This window comes from Peromyscus eremicus, chromosome 8a, assembly GCF_949786415.1.
Source record: "Peromyscus eremicus chromosome 8a, PerEre_H2_v1, whole genome shotgun sequence".
Taxonomy (NCBI): domain Eukaryota; kingdom Metazoa; phylum Chordata; class Mammalia; order Rodentia; family Cricetidae; genus Peromyscus; species Peromyscus eremicus.
The window spans coordinates 99,028,948-99,037,524 of NC_081423.1; the positions used below are offsets into that span (position 1 = coordinate 99,028,948).

At 52.4% G+C, this 8,577-nt stretch overlaps 1 long non-coding RNA gene and 1 other non-coding gene across 2 annotated transcripts; both read left to right on the forward strand.

Moving 5' to 3' along the window:
* The first annotated feature begins 1,287 nt into the window (after positions 1-1,287).
* LOC131916481 (uncharacterized) lies at positions 1,288-3,389 on the forward strand. The gene is made up of 2 exons (XR_009380548.1): positions 1,288-1,699; positions 3,230-3,389. It is a non-coding gene; the product is annotated as an uncharacterized LOC131916481 (long non-coding RNA).
* LOC131918141 (small Cajal body-specific RNA 16) lies at positions 1,736-1,919 on the forward strand. The gene has a single exon (XR_009380881.1). It is a non-coding gene; the product is annotated as a small Cajal body-specific RNA 16 (non-coding RNA).
* Positions 3,390-8,577: the final 5,188 nt, after the last annotated feature.

An 8,577-nucleotide genomic window follows, 5' to 3' on the forward strand; every position in this document is an offset into this window, starting at 1 on the left:
TAACTGTTGTGTGCCGCTTTCTCTAGGGAGATAGAACAGCGTGTTTACTCACTCCAGTGGGGTATCAATGACAGATCCAAGTAACGATACCACCAAAGTCCAACCAGGTGAAGCCTCGAGTTTCCTGGGGTTACTTACAGGAGCCTGGACAGCCTGAAGGCACCTGCCACTAGAAGCCCAGGCCAGCCGCATGGGTGACAGCTCTGGGAAGCTGGAAATGAGTAGCTGGACTGTCTACTCGGCAGACCCTAGTCCTTATAGAGTCTTGGGATTGGGGGGGGGGGTGTGAATCTGGTAGTTTCAGGGACTTCTTGAGTTATTTTCTTTTCTTTTTTTTTTTTTTCTTCCGAGACAGGGTTTCTCTGTGTAGCTTTGCGCCTTTCCTGGAACTCACTTTGGAGACCAGGCTGGCCTCGAACTCACAGAGATCCGCCTGGCTCTGCCTCCCGAGTGCTGGGATTAAAGGCGTGCGCCACCACCGCCCGGCGAGTTATTTTCTTAAGGTCCCTCCTTGTAGCGCTTTCTCAAGCTTCTCTCCAGGATGGGATGTTTCAGTTCAGGGAAAATGACTACACAGCCCTGACTTGGCCCTTGGATAATTGATCTATTTCTTGGTGGGATTTCCTGTTGGAACCCTGGGAATACTTTGGGATAAGTGAAGCCTGGTGCTGTACGCAGGGCTTGGATGCCTACTTTGGAGGTTGGGGGTTTGAGCCCAGAGATGCCACAGCACAAACTCAAACTCTTGCTGAAGCACAGTGTGATGTCGCCCAGGAGTTCTCTGTTGAAGGCTAAGATACAGACCCAGTTCAGAGGTGCGGCTTTGGGGGAGCCATCGGAATCAAGGGGGCACTGACTTCATGATGGTCAACTGATACCACTGATGGGTTCCTATTGTGATGGAGGGTTACAGGTTTGCAGCAGGACCGGCTAGGTTTCAACCTGTTTCGCCATACCGGGATGGTTTGCAGGGCTCGGGGAAGGCCTCTTAACCCCTCAGAACTTCAACTTTTTGGAATGTACCATGGACCCAATGTCCTGCACAGGGCTGAGAGAGAGGTAAAGGGACAGTGCAGCTCCTGGCGCCCACAGGTAGGAAAAGGGACAGTGGCCAGCTCCTAGCGTCCGCGGGTAGGACGTCCCTCCCGTTTGTCCCCTCTAGACGAGGCCCCACAGCCCCGGGGCGATCTAGAGCGCTGTGACCCCGACCGGAGCGCGGCCCCTTTAAGGTCGCTTTGGATGACCCAAAGGCCAGAGCGACCCTCTAGCGGCAGTCTCGATGGTAAGTCTTCACTTCCGGTCGGAAGTGCATTTGCGGAGCCACTTCCGCCGGGGGAGCCGAGCCCGCGTGCTTCGTATTGAGGGGGATTTACTCTGTGGAGCGCGGCCCGGAGGCGCCGTGCGACCTCTGGAAACAGCTCCCAGGACTTTAGAAACTCCTGGGGCTCGAGCAGCCGCTCTCGGGACGCCCGCGGGCGGAGCCGCGGACGGGCGGCGGGTTGCAGGGGTGCACTGTGCCGGGGCGTCCCCGCCGGCCGTGCACGGGGCCAGCCGCGTAAACCGAACTGTATTGTTCTTTTTTTTTTCTCTCTCCCCCTCAGAAAATGAACTCTCCGGCCCCCAGCGACTGCACGAAATCACGCAATACCTCCTTTCTCCTCTGAGGAGAGTTTCGAGTGACCTCAGCTGGGGCCACCAGGTATGTCGAGCCCGGAGATAGAGTGTGCTAAGGTGGACGGTCTGGGGAAAGGCTCCTGTGTGGTTGAACCTGCCCGAGGTGGGTGCAGCCTTGTACCAGACAGCCCGACCTTGACCTAAAGTAAATTCCCAGAGGAACCTGTTCCCTGGGATTAGGATTTGCAGTTACAGGTGTGAGCATCTTAGCAGTTTGGTGATCATGTATGATACTGCAAACAGGACCCTTGCTGGCGCTGTCAGACACGGAACGCCGCAAGGATTTGATGGTTTTTCCTTCTAAAGTGGATATTTGATCTATTACTGTAGCCCCTCATTAGAGATGTTTGTTTGTTTGTTTGTTTGTTTTATGTGTATGAATGTTTGCCTGGTGCCCTCGGAGGCCAAAAGAGTGTACCAGATGCCCTGGAAGTGCAGTTACAGATAGATGTGAGCCCCAGTGTGGAACTGAACCCAGGTCCTCTGTAAGAGCAGCAAGTGCTCTTAACTGCAGAGCCATCTCTGCGGCGATAGCCCCCCCGCCCCCAAGATAGGGTCTCGTTTAGCCCAGGCTGCCCTGGAACTCATCTATTTGAGGATGGCCTTTGAACTTCTGATCCTCCTTCCTATGCCTCGGGATTGCTGGATTACAGGCACCCTCTACCACACCTGGTTTATGTGGTGTTGGGGATCAAACCCGAGGCTTTGTGCATGCCAGGCAAGTAGTCTACCGACTGGGTACATGCTGCGTCCCTCGTGGAGTTTAAACAAAAGGATATATGTACATTTGTGAGTTCAGATGTCACTGTATAAGACAGCTGTACAACCAGACTGATGACAGATAGTTCACCTGGACTCCCCTGAGCAACCAGGGTCCTCACGTGGCTGTCTTTGCAGTGTGGTTGAGGGAGTAGAATTCATATTTTACATAGCTGCATGGGGCCAGTGGTCACCATGTTGGAGGTCCTGGGTCTGGCACACATCAAAAGAGTGTTGACAGTAATGTGCCATAGTTAAGGCATGCCACATGCTTTTCAGGGGCTTGTGGGCCTTGCTGGAATGTGACTCGGTGGTAGAGCGTGTGTTTAGTATGTCTGAGGTCCTGGTTGTTAAGGGACTTAGCATCTGTCAAGTAGACAACAGAAAAGAGACTGTGCACGTGGGGACTTGTCGGGAGTGTGGTGGTCCTGTGAGGTGGTACAGGTGGAGCATGGTGGGTGGGGGTGGGGTGAGTCAAACAGGAACAGATTTCAACCGGGGCTCAGCTACCTTTGTCACCAGAGACCTGGCTTGTGGCTGTTGACCAGCAAGTTTCCAAGGAAAGCCCACAGTTAAACCAAAAGAGCAAAAAGTCAGGAAGTCACTGACCTGGATGGGTGGCCAGCCCTGGGTGCCAGCAATCTGTACAGTTAGAAGGACAGGCAAGTCGAAGCAGAGACTTGACACCTTGTACACCCACCTGGGCTCAGGGAGTGTTTCGTGGGCTGGTGGTTTTAACTAAATGTGGAGATTTGAAGTAGGGTGAAGACTGATGGCATATGCTTTCCTTTTTCAGGTCATCTGACTGGAAGGTTGGTATGTGTGCCCTGAATGAGAACCTGGCCCTGCTGCGTGCACTTGGACCTGTTGGGTTTGACTCTGACATGCTTTTTAGGTATCTACCAGCTTAAGACTGCTTTGTGTAGTGGCTGTAAATAAATGGAGTTTGACCACACTGTTTTGATTGCTTGTCTGATGGTGTCTCACTGTGTAGCCTGGCTGGGCTGGTCCTTGGAGATCCACCTGCCTCTGCCTCCCAGGTACTGGGGTGAAAGCATGTGCCACCACACCCAGCTTCACACTCTTGGTGGTTTCTGTGCCTGTGCAGGTGTGGGCTTGCATGGCCAACATGGGTTGAGTGGCTCTCTTCCCACCCAGCTGGTTTGAGCACAAAGCACACACCTATGCAAAGAGTTCTGCAGGGAATGTAGGCTCTGGGGCACAGGGTCCTAGGGAAACTAAGTTGTAAGAGATTGTTTTGACTGGGAGATGTCCAAGTCCCTGGGATCCCATGGCCTTCTGGGCACTCCTCTCGATCTCCATAGGAGTTACCAGACAGACAGTGGCTATTCAGGGATCTCTTCACCTGTGTGCCCTGGGGTTACTGAAACCCACTTGCTGGTATACCTCTTAATTTTATGTGTGTATGGCTGTTTTGCCTGAATGTAGGTCTGTGTCTTTGGAAGCCATTGAATCCCCTAGAACTGGAGTTACAGATGGGTCTGAGGCACCTTATGGGTATTGGGAATCGAACCTAGGTCCCCTGCAAGAGTAGCCAATGGGCTTAGCTGATGACACATCTCTCCAGTCCCAGCTGGTATGCCTCCTAAACCCACACGGGCCCCTTGCTGGCTGGCTGGCCTTGCAGGTAGGTAGAAGGGCACTGTATTTTCTGTGGGAATGAGCTCTCCCTCTCCTGAGAGCCTCGGGGGTCATGGCTGTCTGGGGTCATCTTTGGTGCTACCTTTGTCCTGGATCCTGGTCCGTCTGGCCCAGCATCCTCAGCAGGGTCAGAACCCCCAGTGTCCCGCTTCTGCCCAGTTGCACACTTAGGAACCTTGTCACAGATGGGGCACACTGCTGGCAATGAGTGTGTGGTCGTTTACAAGAGCACTGTGCCTTGTCTCCCATATTGCACTTGGGTTGTTTGCACGGTGTGGAAGGCTGACTTGCTGTGGCCCCTTGGCTTACATTATGTCATTGAATGACTCATTGGGCCTCTTTGTGGTCCTAACATCCCATTATCCAGCTAACTCTGAGGGCCTACCCAGATGTAAGGTCTTGAGTGGTTTGCAACCAACCAATAATAATAAGGACTTAAAGCAGTGGTGGGGGCACCGTGGAAGTTTCTGGTGTCCAGCAGCCCTTTAGGTGGCCGAGGACGGGCTCAGTGTGGAGGCAGAAACGCTGGGTTTTCCACTGGGGCTTCATGTCCCAGCTCTAGCACCAGCCAGCCCTGTGGACTTGGGCATGTCACTTCCGTTTGTACCTGGAGGGCCTTGATACAGAGATTGTGATGGTGACTGCTCCGTAGGGTAAAGTGGGGCCACCCCATGGAAGGAGCCCCATGCTGCATACAGCTGGGGTAGCTGCAGACTCCTGGCATCGCCCCCACGTTCACATTTGGGCCTCACGAAAGCGGCACCATTGTCCACGTGCTGTCTCTAGAAAAAGACTGTTTGCTCCCTAAATTAATGTGTTAAAATGCAATGTTCGCTGGAAAAAATAGTTTGTACTGATCTTTCTGGAGTAGACTGTTTTGGTGGCATGTCCCTGACTCATCCTGGTGTGGGGGTGTTTTTTCTGCCCACAGAATGTGGTGTCTTCATGGTGGTTCCAGTCTGCCCCCAGAACTTGTCTGGGCAACTGGGGCCTCTTGTTCTGTCCTGGCTTGACAGTTTACGTCAGCTCTTGGGCCCCTCTGACCATGTGTCTGACTGACAGCCTGCAGAATGCTGTGGGTGGAGCTACTCAAGACCCCATTGTCCTTCCAGTCAGCCAAGGAAGGGTGCTGCAGAGAGACAGGACCTCACACCCAGTTCTGAATGACTTGGTACCTAGTCCAGCCTCGACTCCTCAGCATCCTGCCACACTCCACTGCTGGGATTACAGGCTCGAGCCTCTGAACTATTAGGTGGGTTTTTTTAAGACGGGAACTCACTGTATAGTCCAGGCTGGCCTTGAATTTGTGGTCATGCCTCAGCCTTCATACTGTGGTACAAGTGCCACTACCATGCTGTGTGCTCAGGGACTTCTTAGGCAGAAGTTGGCCCAGGGCCAGGGAAAGGACTAACGGAGAGATGATCATGAGGCCCGGTGGCCTGCCCTGAGGTGGCCTCTGCTGATGTCATTGTTGACTGTGTGGCAGTAGGCTCCTGTGACCAGCTTGCTAGCTGCCTTTGGGGCTCAGGGGAATAAAGATTCCACGGAAGCCAGAATATTTCATGTGGCTGGAAGAGTTCCCAGCCAACCTCTGCTCCCATTTATTTCTTCCATAGATCCCCCAACCTTGTGCTTGCCTAGCCTTTGTGCCTAGCCGCTGACGACACAAGCATGCTTAAGATGATGTCTTGGCATGTCCTGGACAGGCCTGAGCCTCTGTGACCATCTCTGGATTCCATAAGGATTAGGGCCGGCCCAGGAAATCTGGTCAAGAAGGCCCCAGTGCTGGGGAGGTAGCCGGGCTGGAAAAGTGCTTTGTGAACCCGAGGACCTGTTTTATCCCCAGAACCCAAGTAAAAAGCTGGACATGGTGGCATGTGACAGAGGCAGGCAGATCCCTGGGGTTCACTAGTCCCTGGTGTAACCTTGGTGAGTTCCAGGCCAGTGAGGGGATGTGTCTCAAAAGCAAGGTGGGCAGCACTTAGGGAAATACCCGTGACACAGGCGAAAGGAAATCCTTAGACGCTAGAGCTGTTGGTGAAGTAGGACTTGTAGCTTTTCTTCTTGTCCACTAGAAGGTGCAATCCTACATCAGGCGCTCTTGGCTACGGCCCGTACTACAAAGCCTAGGGTTCGTTTTGTTTCTAAAGCCAAGACTTTTTTCAGCAGAAAGCTATGTGGGAGAGCAGCTGCAGGGCAGGGCTCTTGCTTAGGAATCCGTCAGTTGGTGCCAGTTGTGCTCGGTTCCTGGGAAATGCTTGTGTCCTGGAACAGCTGAGCCGTCTGGGCTTGTGCAGTTGGGGACGAGGGCATGTTCTAATGTGTCTCTCCATGCAGAGACACTCTTCAGCATTCTCTTGGCACACATGCCGATCAATATGTGGATTCCTCGAGCACGAACGGTTTAACAGTGGTTCTCAGCCAGTGGGTTGCGACCCCCTTGGAAAACCTCTATCTCCAAAAATATTTGCGTTACCATTCATAACAGTGGCACAATTAGTTATGAAGTAGCAACAAAAAGTAATTTTATGATTGGGGGTCACCACAACATGAGGAACTGTATTAAAGGGTCACAAGCATTAGGAAGGCTGAGAACCATTGGTTTAGAAATGTCCGAAGCAAGAACATCCTGCACTTGATGATGAAGAGTAAGAGATGGAGACAGTGTGGTTTAGATTACTGATTGCCAGCCCGATCTCTGTGTTCGAGGCCACCCTGGTCTACAGTGTGAGATCCAGGACAGGCACCAAAACTATACAGAGAAACCCTGTCTTGAAAAAACCAAAAAAAGAAAAAAAGAAAAGGGCAGGTAAATGGGGAAGTAGAGTCAGGATTCCAGAAGTGTGGTCCTCTGAGCCTGGCTAACACCTTCCTGATGTCTCAAACACATTGAATTGAACTTTCTGATGGATCCCAATGAAGTTTAATTAGACACTAAGTGCTGGCCTCATTAGGCTACAGACACCCTCTGGGAGCTTCCGATCCCTGGGGGAAGATAGGAAATATATGAGAGAATATGTGGGAAGGGAAAGCAAGGGAGGATGGGGTTGAGGTTTTCAGTCCTAGATGAGGAAGCCAGGAAATGCCAAAGAGGCGACCGTTAGCAAAACCCAAGGTCGGAGAGTAAGTGGGGAAGGCAGGAAGAGCCCTCGCAGAGGGAAGGCCAGCACTGGGTACAGACAAGAAGGGTTTGGGGGGTGCTGAGCCAGTCTCCTAAGGCCCAACAGGCTCCGAAGTGGGAGGCTTTAGCTTCCTGGAAAAATGGAGCTAAAATGTGTGCATGCTTTCTTCTTCGGAGCGGGTGGGAAAGCTTACCACTCATGAAGTAGCTTATGTGAGGAGCCTTTCTTCTTATACAGATGAGTATGCCCACCGAGAGGACCTGCAGTCTTTGCCTGAGGGATGACGGGAGTAGAACACACTGTGACAGGTAAAGACAGTCAATGCCACAGCCACATAAAGCCCTTGTCCAGTCACCATATCTAGAAGCCTGCTGCCTCCATCTTGGTCCTGCTGCAGGGTGTGTGTGTGTGTGTGTGTGTGTGTGTGTGTGTGTGTGTGTGTGTGTGTGTGTGTGCTGTGCTAAGGGCTGAACCTAGGGCCTTGGGCATGCTAGGCAGGTACTCTACCATTGAGAATGTGTATACCACTGTGCCCCCAGCCCCCAGTTTTACTCTTTAAGACAATCTTGATATGTTGCAGAGGTTGGCCTTCAGCTCATCCCTCTGTAGCCTAGACTGCTGGGCCTTGGACTTGTGACTGGCCTGCCCTGTCCTCCAGGAGTAGCTGGGATTACAGGCCTGTGCCTCCAACCCCAGCTGGTCCCAGTGTACTCCGGTTCCCTTGCTCATTCCTACCCCTGCCCCAGCTGCTCATGGGTGGGAAGCCCTTAGGACTCTGCTTTTCAACAAAAACTGGATGTGCTTGTTTCACTTAAGTCTCTGTTTAAACCTCGAGCAGGAAAACCACAGAAGCGCTTTCTCTTAATCTTTACAAGCAGAAGCCTGTCTGGGCTTCGGATGGTTCACAAAGAACAACCATTTGTTCTGGTTTTTGTTTCCAGATCAATTATACAGCTACAGCAGAAAACTGGCTCTGTCCATGCATGTGTGTAAGTCATTGGAAGGTCATGTGTCCCCAGACTGTCAGCTGAGAGAATTATGTAACGGTTATGCAATACGGCTAAAAAGCAGCCGCCATCAGCCCCCTCGGGCAGAGCAACGGAGTGAAAACAAGACCCTGCCTTCCTCCCGTTCGCTCTCTCGAGGTGATGGGCTTGAACCGGGGCCCTGAGCATGCTAAGCAAGTGCTCCACCACCAAGCCCAACCCCAGCCCTGTGGTCCTTCTTACCCAAATCTAAACTTGCTCTTCCTATCCCTCGGCAGTTGCTCTGTCTTCTGACACAACCTCCTGGGAAGCTTAGCTGTCGTTAAAACCCCCTCGGACGAATGTCCCATCTTTGTGCCAGAATCCTTCATCCT